General features: G+C 37.4%; 1 pseudogene; it reads left to right on the top strand.

The window, feature by feature from the left end:
- The first annotated feature begins 1,255 nt into the window (after window positions 1-1,255).
- Window positions 1,256-2,630, top strand: LOC143670230 (translationally-controlled tumor protein-like; annotated as a pseudogene).
- The last annotated feature ends 6,028 nt before the right edge of the window (window positions 2,631-8,658 follow it).

The raw sequence follows: 8,658 nt of genomic DNA, 5'->3' as shown, positions 1-8,658 counted from the left end.
TCCCTGGCAACATGGGACAGAGATTCTAGAATGAGCTGGGACTCAGCATCAAGGGATTGAGAAAACCTGCTCAACCAAAAAGGAGAAGAGAGAAATGAGACAAAATAAAAGTGTCAGTGGCTAAAAGATTTCAGAGTCAAGAGGTTATCCTGACGTATTTTATAGATATCCCCATTTTAGTTTAAGGTGTATTAGAGAGGCTAGAGGGAAGTGCCTGAAACTGTAGAGCTGTGTTCCAGTAGCCATGTTTCTTGAAGATGAATGTATAATGATACTGCTTTTGCATTGTGACTATGTGATTGTGGAAACCTTGTGTTTGATGCTCCTTTTATCTACAATATTGACAGATGAGTAAAAAAATATGGATTAAAAAGAAATAAATAATAGAAGGAACAAATGTTAAAATAAATTGAGTAGATTGAAGTACTAATGAAGAATGAAAGGTAGTGGTAAGGGGTATAGAAAAAATAGGGGCACAAAGGTTAAAATCTATTGGGTAGATGGGAATACTAGTGGTCAATGAGAGGGAGGGGTAAGGGGTATATATATGTAAGTTTTTTCTTTTTTCTTTTTATTTCTTTTTCTGGAGTGATGCAAATATTCTAAAAAATGATCATGGTGATGAATATATCACTATGTGATGATATTGTGAGCCATTCATGGTACACTGTATTAGGATTCTCTGGAGAAACTGAATCAACAGGGAATACTCACAAATATAAAACTTATAAAAGTGTCTCACGTGACTGCAGGAATGCAGAGTCCAAAATCCGCAGGGCAAGCTGTGAAGCCAACAATTCCCATGGAGGGTCTGGACGAACTCCACAGGAGAGGCTCCCCAGCCGAAACAGAAAGAGCCTGTCTCTTCTGAATCCTCCTTAAAAGGCTTCCCGTGATTAGATTAAGCATCACTCATTGCAGAAGACACTTCCCTTTGGCTGATTACAAATGGAATCAGCTGTGGATGCAGCTGACGTGATCATGATCTAATTCTATGAAATGTCCTCATTGCAACAGACAGGCCAGCACTTGCCCAACCAGACGAACAGGTACCACAACTTGGCCAAGTAGACACATGAACCTGACCATGACATACACCGTACACGGAATGTGTGCATGTTAATAATGTTCATGTTTGTATGTTGTTTTGGCTTGATAATAAAAAATAAATTTATAAAAAACGTTATCAGAGAGCTCTGCCCCATGAAAATGGTGGAGTGTGATGCTTCAGGGCAGTATCTATCCACAGCTTTGATCAACCATCAAAAACTGGCAGAAACATCTTTCTCAAAGCTCGAGAAATCAGTTCAAGGACTTCAGGAACAGGGTGAGTGCCAAGTCAAGAAAAAGCCTACTTGGTAGCGGTAATCAGCTTTATCTGCCAGCTCCCCCACCCCACCCCAGCACCACTCCAGCGCTCGATGCTGTCTCCGAGTTCCCAGCTCCTGCCATTCTAGTGCTGCTGCCACTGTGTCCCACCAACCGCCATCATGATCATCTACTGGACCTCATCAGCGATGATGAGATGATCTCCAACATGTACAAGATCTGGGAGATAGCTTATGGGCTGGAGGTGGAGGGAAAGAAGATCAGTAGGACAGATGGTGGCATTGATGATGCGCTCATTGGTGAAAATGTTGGGCTGAAGGACTGGAGGGTGAAGGTATCAAAAGCACAGTCATCACCGGTGTTGATATTCTCATGAACCATCACTTGCAGGAAACAAGCTTCACAAAAGAAGCCTACAAGAAATACATCAAAGATTACATGAAATCAAAGGTAAACTTGCAGAACAAAGATCAGAAAGAGTAAAACCTTTTATGATGGGAGCTGCAGAACAAATCAAGCACATCCTTGCTAATTTCAAAAACTACCAGTTCTCTATTGGTGAAAATATGAATTCAGATGGCATGGTTGCTCTCCTGGACTACCTTGAGGACAGTGTGATCCCATATATGATTTTCTTTAAGGATGGTTTAGAAATGGAGAAACATTAGCAAACTTGGCAATTCCTTGGATCTATCACCTGCCATCATGACTGACTGCTGCTTTTCATCCACACAATACCAGGACTTGGACAGATGGACTGATGTCATCTTGAACTCATTTAATTTGACTTTGATTTATTTGGAGCAGAAGCATTGTTTTTAAGAAAAACATGTCATGTAGATTGTCTAGAAATAAAAATGCATTTAAACTCATTTGAGAGAATGCCTCTTAGTTTAATATATTTAAACTAAATTCATCCTGTAGTGTTCTGTTCCTGGAGAAGCTAGAGCCTGTTTGTAGATAACTACTATACAGCATAAGGCTGTCTTCAGATAATGTCTACAGTTAACCTGCTTCTGGGACTGGAATATAAAAACAAGAACCAAAAATCTTAAATTCTGAGTTGAAGGAAAGAGACTACGTTCATAGCAGTGCCAGCATTTGAAGTGAATCTCTATATATTTCATCATCTACAAATGAAAGTAGTTAACTCTGGAAGAGTTTTACCAAAAGAATAAAGAGACTATAACACAGTAGGAAAAAAAAAGTAGTAATCAGAGCAGCTTCCTAGTGGCAGTCTATTGAAAATCAGCCCTTAACACACGGGTTTGTTTTAACCAAAAAATAAAAAATAATAAGAGAGAGAGAGAATAAAAATGAAAGAAAGAAAAGAGGGAGGGAGGGAAAGAAAAAAGGAAAAAAAGAAGTCGTAAGATCTTGTGGCACCTTAGCTGGTCTCTCCTCCACTTCTCACTAGATGGTGCAGAGCCAGCCTGGGCTTCAGTGTGAATCCCTGGTCCTGGTTCTGGAGGGAGCAGAGTAACCTTCATGCACATACTGAAAGCATGCATGTCTGGACCAGTCTGTCCAGAGGTGGCCTGAGGGACTTGCTGTCCCAGAACTTAAGTCTGAATTCCAGCAACAACACATTAATATACAAAATGTCCAGATTTCAACAACATATTTGAAAACATAAAAAGAAGCAAGAAACAATGGCCCAGGCGAAGGAGGATGTTAAAGCATTACACACCATCAGTGGCGTGGTTCAGACCTAGGACTTTAAAAAATGGTCCTAAATATGCTCAAAGAGATAAAGGAAAATATGGACAAAGAACTAACGAAAATCAGGAAAATGACATATATGGAGAGAATATCAGTAGAGATGGAAACTGTGAAAAGGAACTAAGCAGAGCTGAAATCCAAGTAACAGAAATAAAAAAAATTCGCCTAAGGAGTTCCATAGCAGATTGGATCTAGCAGAATGAATCGATGAACTCGAAGACAATGGAAATCATCCAAGCTGAGGAACAGAAAGAAGAAAGAATGAAGAAAAATGAACACAGCCTGAGGAACCTGTAGGACACCATCAAGTATACCAATATATGCATAGTAGGAATTGCATAAGAAGAAGAAACAAAGGGGCTGAGAAAATAGCTAAGGAAATAATGGCTGAGATCTTCCCAAATTTAATGAAAGACATGAATATACACATCCATGATGCTCAACCAACTCCAAGTAAGTTAAACCAAAATAGACCACAGTGCAACATATTACAATCAAACTGTTGAATGACAAAGAAAAAGAAATATCAAAGTCAAATGAAGAAATAAAGATCTCCAGTAAGGGTAATGACATGGGTAAATATAAATGCCAGTGTTATTGTATTTTTGGCTTTTAACTCCATCTTTTTACTTCCTACAGGATCTAAAAGGCAAATGCATAAAATGTAATGAAAAAATCAGTGGTTTTGGACTCATAATGTGTTAACATGCAGTTTGTGAGAACTACATAAAGGTAAGGGGACAGAGGGGTATAGGATCATAGTGTGTATGTATCATTGAAGTTAAGCTGCTATCTAAGCAAACAAGAGTGTTATAAATTTAGGAAACTAAAGTTAAGACCCATGATAACTACAAAGAAAATTTTGGAGAATATACAAGTTCACAGAAAAAAAATTAGAGAACAGGTATCCAAGGGGGTGGGTGGGGAGCAGGGAGAATGGGCAGTTAATGCATAATAGGTATAAGGTTTCTGTTTGGGGAGTTGGGAAAGTGTTAATAATGGAAGGTACTGAGGGTACTGCAGCATAATGAATGTGATTAATCCCATTGAATGGTATGCTTTGGATTGGTTGAGATGGGGAAATTTATGTTGTATATATGTTCCTACAATTAAAAAAAAAAGAATGAGCAACTAACTAAAGAGAGAATGATGATTAAATACAATACATGATCGTGGATTGGATATAATAAGGGAGGAGAAAAGACCTAAAAGGACATTTTGGGGACATATGAAAAGATTGGAACATTAACTTTCCAATCTTTTCCAAACTTTCCAACTGTAAAATTAATATTAAATTTCTTATACTTGATAACTGTACTTAAGGTGGATACATAAGTGAATATCCTTGTTCTTAGGAAAGGTATATGGTAGTTTTGTGTTCCAGGAGCATGGCGTATACAAGCTACCCTCAAGTGTTCAAAAAGTGGATTGATAAATAGATAGGTAGACAGATTGATTAATAAATGGATGGATAGACAGAATGCTGTGACAAAATGTTAAAATTGGTTGATTTTGGTGTGCTAGTTTGAAAGGATTTATGTTTCTTAGAAAAGTCATGTTTTAATCCTAATCAATCTTGTGGGAGCAACCATTTCTTCTAATTCCTATTCAGAAATATAGGTTGGAAACTTGATTAGGTTATCTCCACAGAGATATGACACCCAATTGTGGGTATTAGCTTTTGAATAGAGGGAGATGTGACTCCACCAATTCCAGGTGGGTCTTGATTACTTTACTGGAATCCTTTAAAAGAGGAGGCATTTTGGAGAAAGCTTCAGAACGACAGGAGAGCAGCAGAGCAGAGTCACAAGAATGACAAGAGCAGCAGAGACAAGAGAACTCCAGAGTCCCCCAGCCAGCAACCTTTGGAGATGAAGGAGAACGCCCCTGGGGGAGCTTCATGAAGCAAGAGGCCTGGAGAGGAAGCTCGATGTCACCATGTTTGTCATATGCCTTTCCAGTAGAGAGAGAAACCCTGAATGTCATCGGCCTTTCTTGAGTAAAGGCAACCTCTCGTTGGTGCCTTAATTTGGACAGTTTTATAGACTTGCTTTAATTGGGACATTTTCTTGGGCTTAGAACTGTAAACTAGCAACTTGTTAAATTCCCCTTTTTAAAAGCCATTCCATTTCTGTTATATTGCATTCTGGTAGCTAGAAAACTAGAACACTTGGTATCTGGGAGGATATGGGTATGTTGGAGTTCTCTGTATGGGGTTTGCATAATTTTTATAAGTAACCTGTAAGTTTGAAACAATTTCAAAATTAAATTTTAAAAGAAACTGAATAGTATTAGTGTAATATTGATGAATAGATCAATGGAACAGAAGATAATCCAGAAAGAAACTTATAACACATACATGGACAATTCTCATTAAATTTTTAACAACTTTATTGAGGTATAATTTACATTCCATAAATGTCATTCATTTAGATTGTACAATTCAAAGAGCTTTATTAAATTTACCTAGTTGTGCAAACAGTGTTCCAGAATATTTCTATCACTAAAATTAACTATCTTGTAGTAGTTTACAGTTTTTACCTAGTCACATTCCCAGTCTGACAACCACTCACACAGAGATGTCTACAGATTTGCCTTTTCTTGACATTACATAAAAATATCGTATACAAATACTGTATCTCATCCTTTGTGCCTGTTTTTCATTTACTATAATTTTTTGAAATTCATCCATGTTGTAGTATTTATCTGTATTTTGTTCCTTTTTAATGCTGAATATACCATATTATGTTTATCCATTCATCCATTGGTGAACATTTAGGTTGTTTCTGCTTTTTTGGCTGTTATAAATAACGCTGCTATGCATAGTTCTGTGCAAGTGTTTGGATGAACACGTTACATTTATTTTGAGAGTGGCATTACTGGGCCCTAGGATAATTTCAACGTTTTAAAAAGTTTCTAGTTTTCCGAAGTGGCTACACCATTTTACATTATGTCAGAAATGCCTGAAGGTACTTGATTCTCCACATGCTCTTTATATATTATGAAAACAAGTCCTTTTTTAGATACATGATTTGCAAATGTTTTCTCTCAGCAGATGGGCCACACATTCTTGTTTTTTTCTTTTTTTGCATGTGTTATAATTGTTGAAAACTAGACATTATAAATAATATGTTGTAGCAACTCAGGATTATGATTCCACACTCAGTGGTTTTTGATGCTGTTGTTGTTTGTTTAGGGACTTGCAAGGACTAATTCTCTATAGTCAATCATCCCTTCATTGGGCATGTACTGATGTCTCTGATCCGTTTTTTAAATTTTCTTATTTTTTATGCCTGGCTTTCTTGGAGGTTGCCCCTTGGTTAGCATAGTTTAGTGTCAACTAACAGTTGTTCAGAAGTTGTGATTATACACTTTAAGTCAGTAAGGCTTCCACCAAGTAAACAGATGCGAGAGCTGAGGCATACATATAAAGTTCAGGCTGCTCGTGTTTGCCTTGGCATCCAGTTTTTGCTTGTACAGGGCATCACATTGATCCATGGAGGAGTCAAAACAGTGGGGCCCTCTCTGACCTTTTATGGTCATGCACACAGCCTTCTACATCCCCAAGAACATGGTGTAGCTTATCAAAGTCCACAACTGCTGTCTAATTCTCCACATCTCCCTTTTGGCTGGTCTGTTGCTTTTCCCAACAACTATCACAGCCTCATGTAGTTGCAATGATGGTCTTCCCTGATCACTTGCCACCAAGATCGCTATTATTTTTCACAATACCCCTAGGCATAGAGCTTTTCCATATGGAGCTCTAAATCAAGTCTGCTCCATCCAGTTGCGGCTAGGTTTCCATTACTCATGGTCATTGTGCCATGGAGATGGGGATGAGAGCAGCCCAAGTTAAAATGCCCCCAACCCCCACTGTTCTTATCAAGGCTCAGTAGTTTTCATTAATGAACATTTTTCAATTTGACATATGGCCTTTGGTGAATTCTGAATTCTAAAATGGTTATTTCCCCCTTTTTTTTATTTTTACACTTTTATAGTTGTGTTTGGGGGAGAGGATTTAACAAGCTCTTCATTCCACTCATTCTGAAAGTTTGACCCCTGGACAATTTTTGAGAAAAATAAAAATTTAGAAAAATGATCATCTTTTTTTTAACAAATGGTATGGGACAATTTGGATATCCATACACAAAATACAAACAAAAACAAAACTTGGATCCATACTTTGTACCATGTAATAAAAATAATTAAAATTGGATCATAGGCCTAAATGCAAAACCTGAAATTGTAAAACTTCTAGAAGAAAACATAAGAAACAGTATTTGTGATCTTGGGTTAGGCAAAGATTTCATAGATGTGATACAAAAAGCACAACTCATAAAAGAACAAATTGGAAAATCAGACTTTATCAAAATAAGCACTTCTGCTCTTCAAAAGACACTCTTAAGAAAATGAAAAGACATCCAGAGGCTGGGAGAAAACCTTTGCAAAGCATATTCTGATAATGGACCTGTACCCACAATATGTAAAGAACCCTCAAAGCTCAAAAATAACAAAGCCCAATATATACCCAACTAAAAACCATGCCTAAGATTTGAACAGATACTTCACCAGAGATACTCAAAAACATGCTTGAGATCAGTAATCACTAGGGCAATGTAAATTAATAGCACAATGAGTTACCAATTCATAGGCACTAGAATAGGCATAATAAAAACGAGAAACAATAAAAAGTACTAGTGAGGATGTGGGAAAACTGGAACCCTAATACATCAGTGGCAGGAATGTAAAATGGTACAGCCATATAAGGACCATGCCTGGATCTCAGATATCAGACATCACTGGTTCATCCTGGGGAGACATGATGTTTGGCTTGGAAGATAGGGAAACCTCCCTCTGAGGTACCACTGAGATACCACTACACATCCACCATAATGGCTAAAGTGAAAAAGCTGGAAAACACCAAATGTTGGCAAGGACATTGAACAATTAGAACTCACATACTCTGCAGGCGGGAGGGTATATTGGTACAGCCAACTGGAAAACTGGTCTTACATACTAAAGCTGAACATATGGATACCCTGTGACCTGGAAATTCCATCCCTAGGTATATACCCAACAGAAATTCATGTACATGTTCATCAATAGATAGGTATTAAGATGTTTATAGCAGCACTATTCCTAATAGCCCCAAGCTGAAAACAATAAAAAGGTCCATCATCAGAATAATGGAAAATATATTACAGCATATCCCCACAATGTAATATATGACAATGAGATTGAATTATCTATATGCAACGATATGGATGAATCTCACATTCATAATGTGAAAGAAGTTAGACACTAAAGAGTATATCACTCAATTATATGAAATAGAATTGACTCCATTTATATGAAATGTAAAAAACAGGCAAAACTAATCTATGCTGTTAGAAGTCAGGATAATGTTTACTGTTGGGGAAGTGTAAGGACTGCAAGGGGGCACAGGGATGCTTCTGGAGTGCTGGTCATGTTCTGTTTCTTGATCTAAGTATGTTCAGTTTGTAAGAATTCCATGACATGTATGCTTATGACACATGCATTTTCTGCATGCATTGTACTTTAGTAAAATGGTTTAAAATAAAATAAAATTGTATGCTAGAAAGGCCT

The sequence above is a fragment of the Tamandua tetradactyla genome, chromosome X, assembly GCF_023851605.1.
Source record: "Tamandua tetradactyla isolate mTamTet1 chromosome X, mTamTet1.pri, whole genome shotgun sequence".
In the NCBI taxonomy this organism is placed as follows: domain Eukaryota; kingdom Metazoa; phylum Chordata; class Mammalia; order Pilosa; family Myrmecophagidae; genus Tamandua; species Tamandua tetradactyla.
Note: the sequence above shows the minus strand (reverse complement) of the source record. Positions and strands in the feature narration are given on the sequence as shown.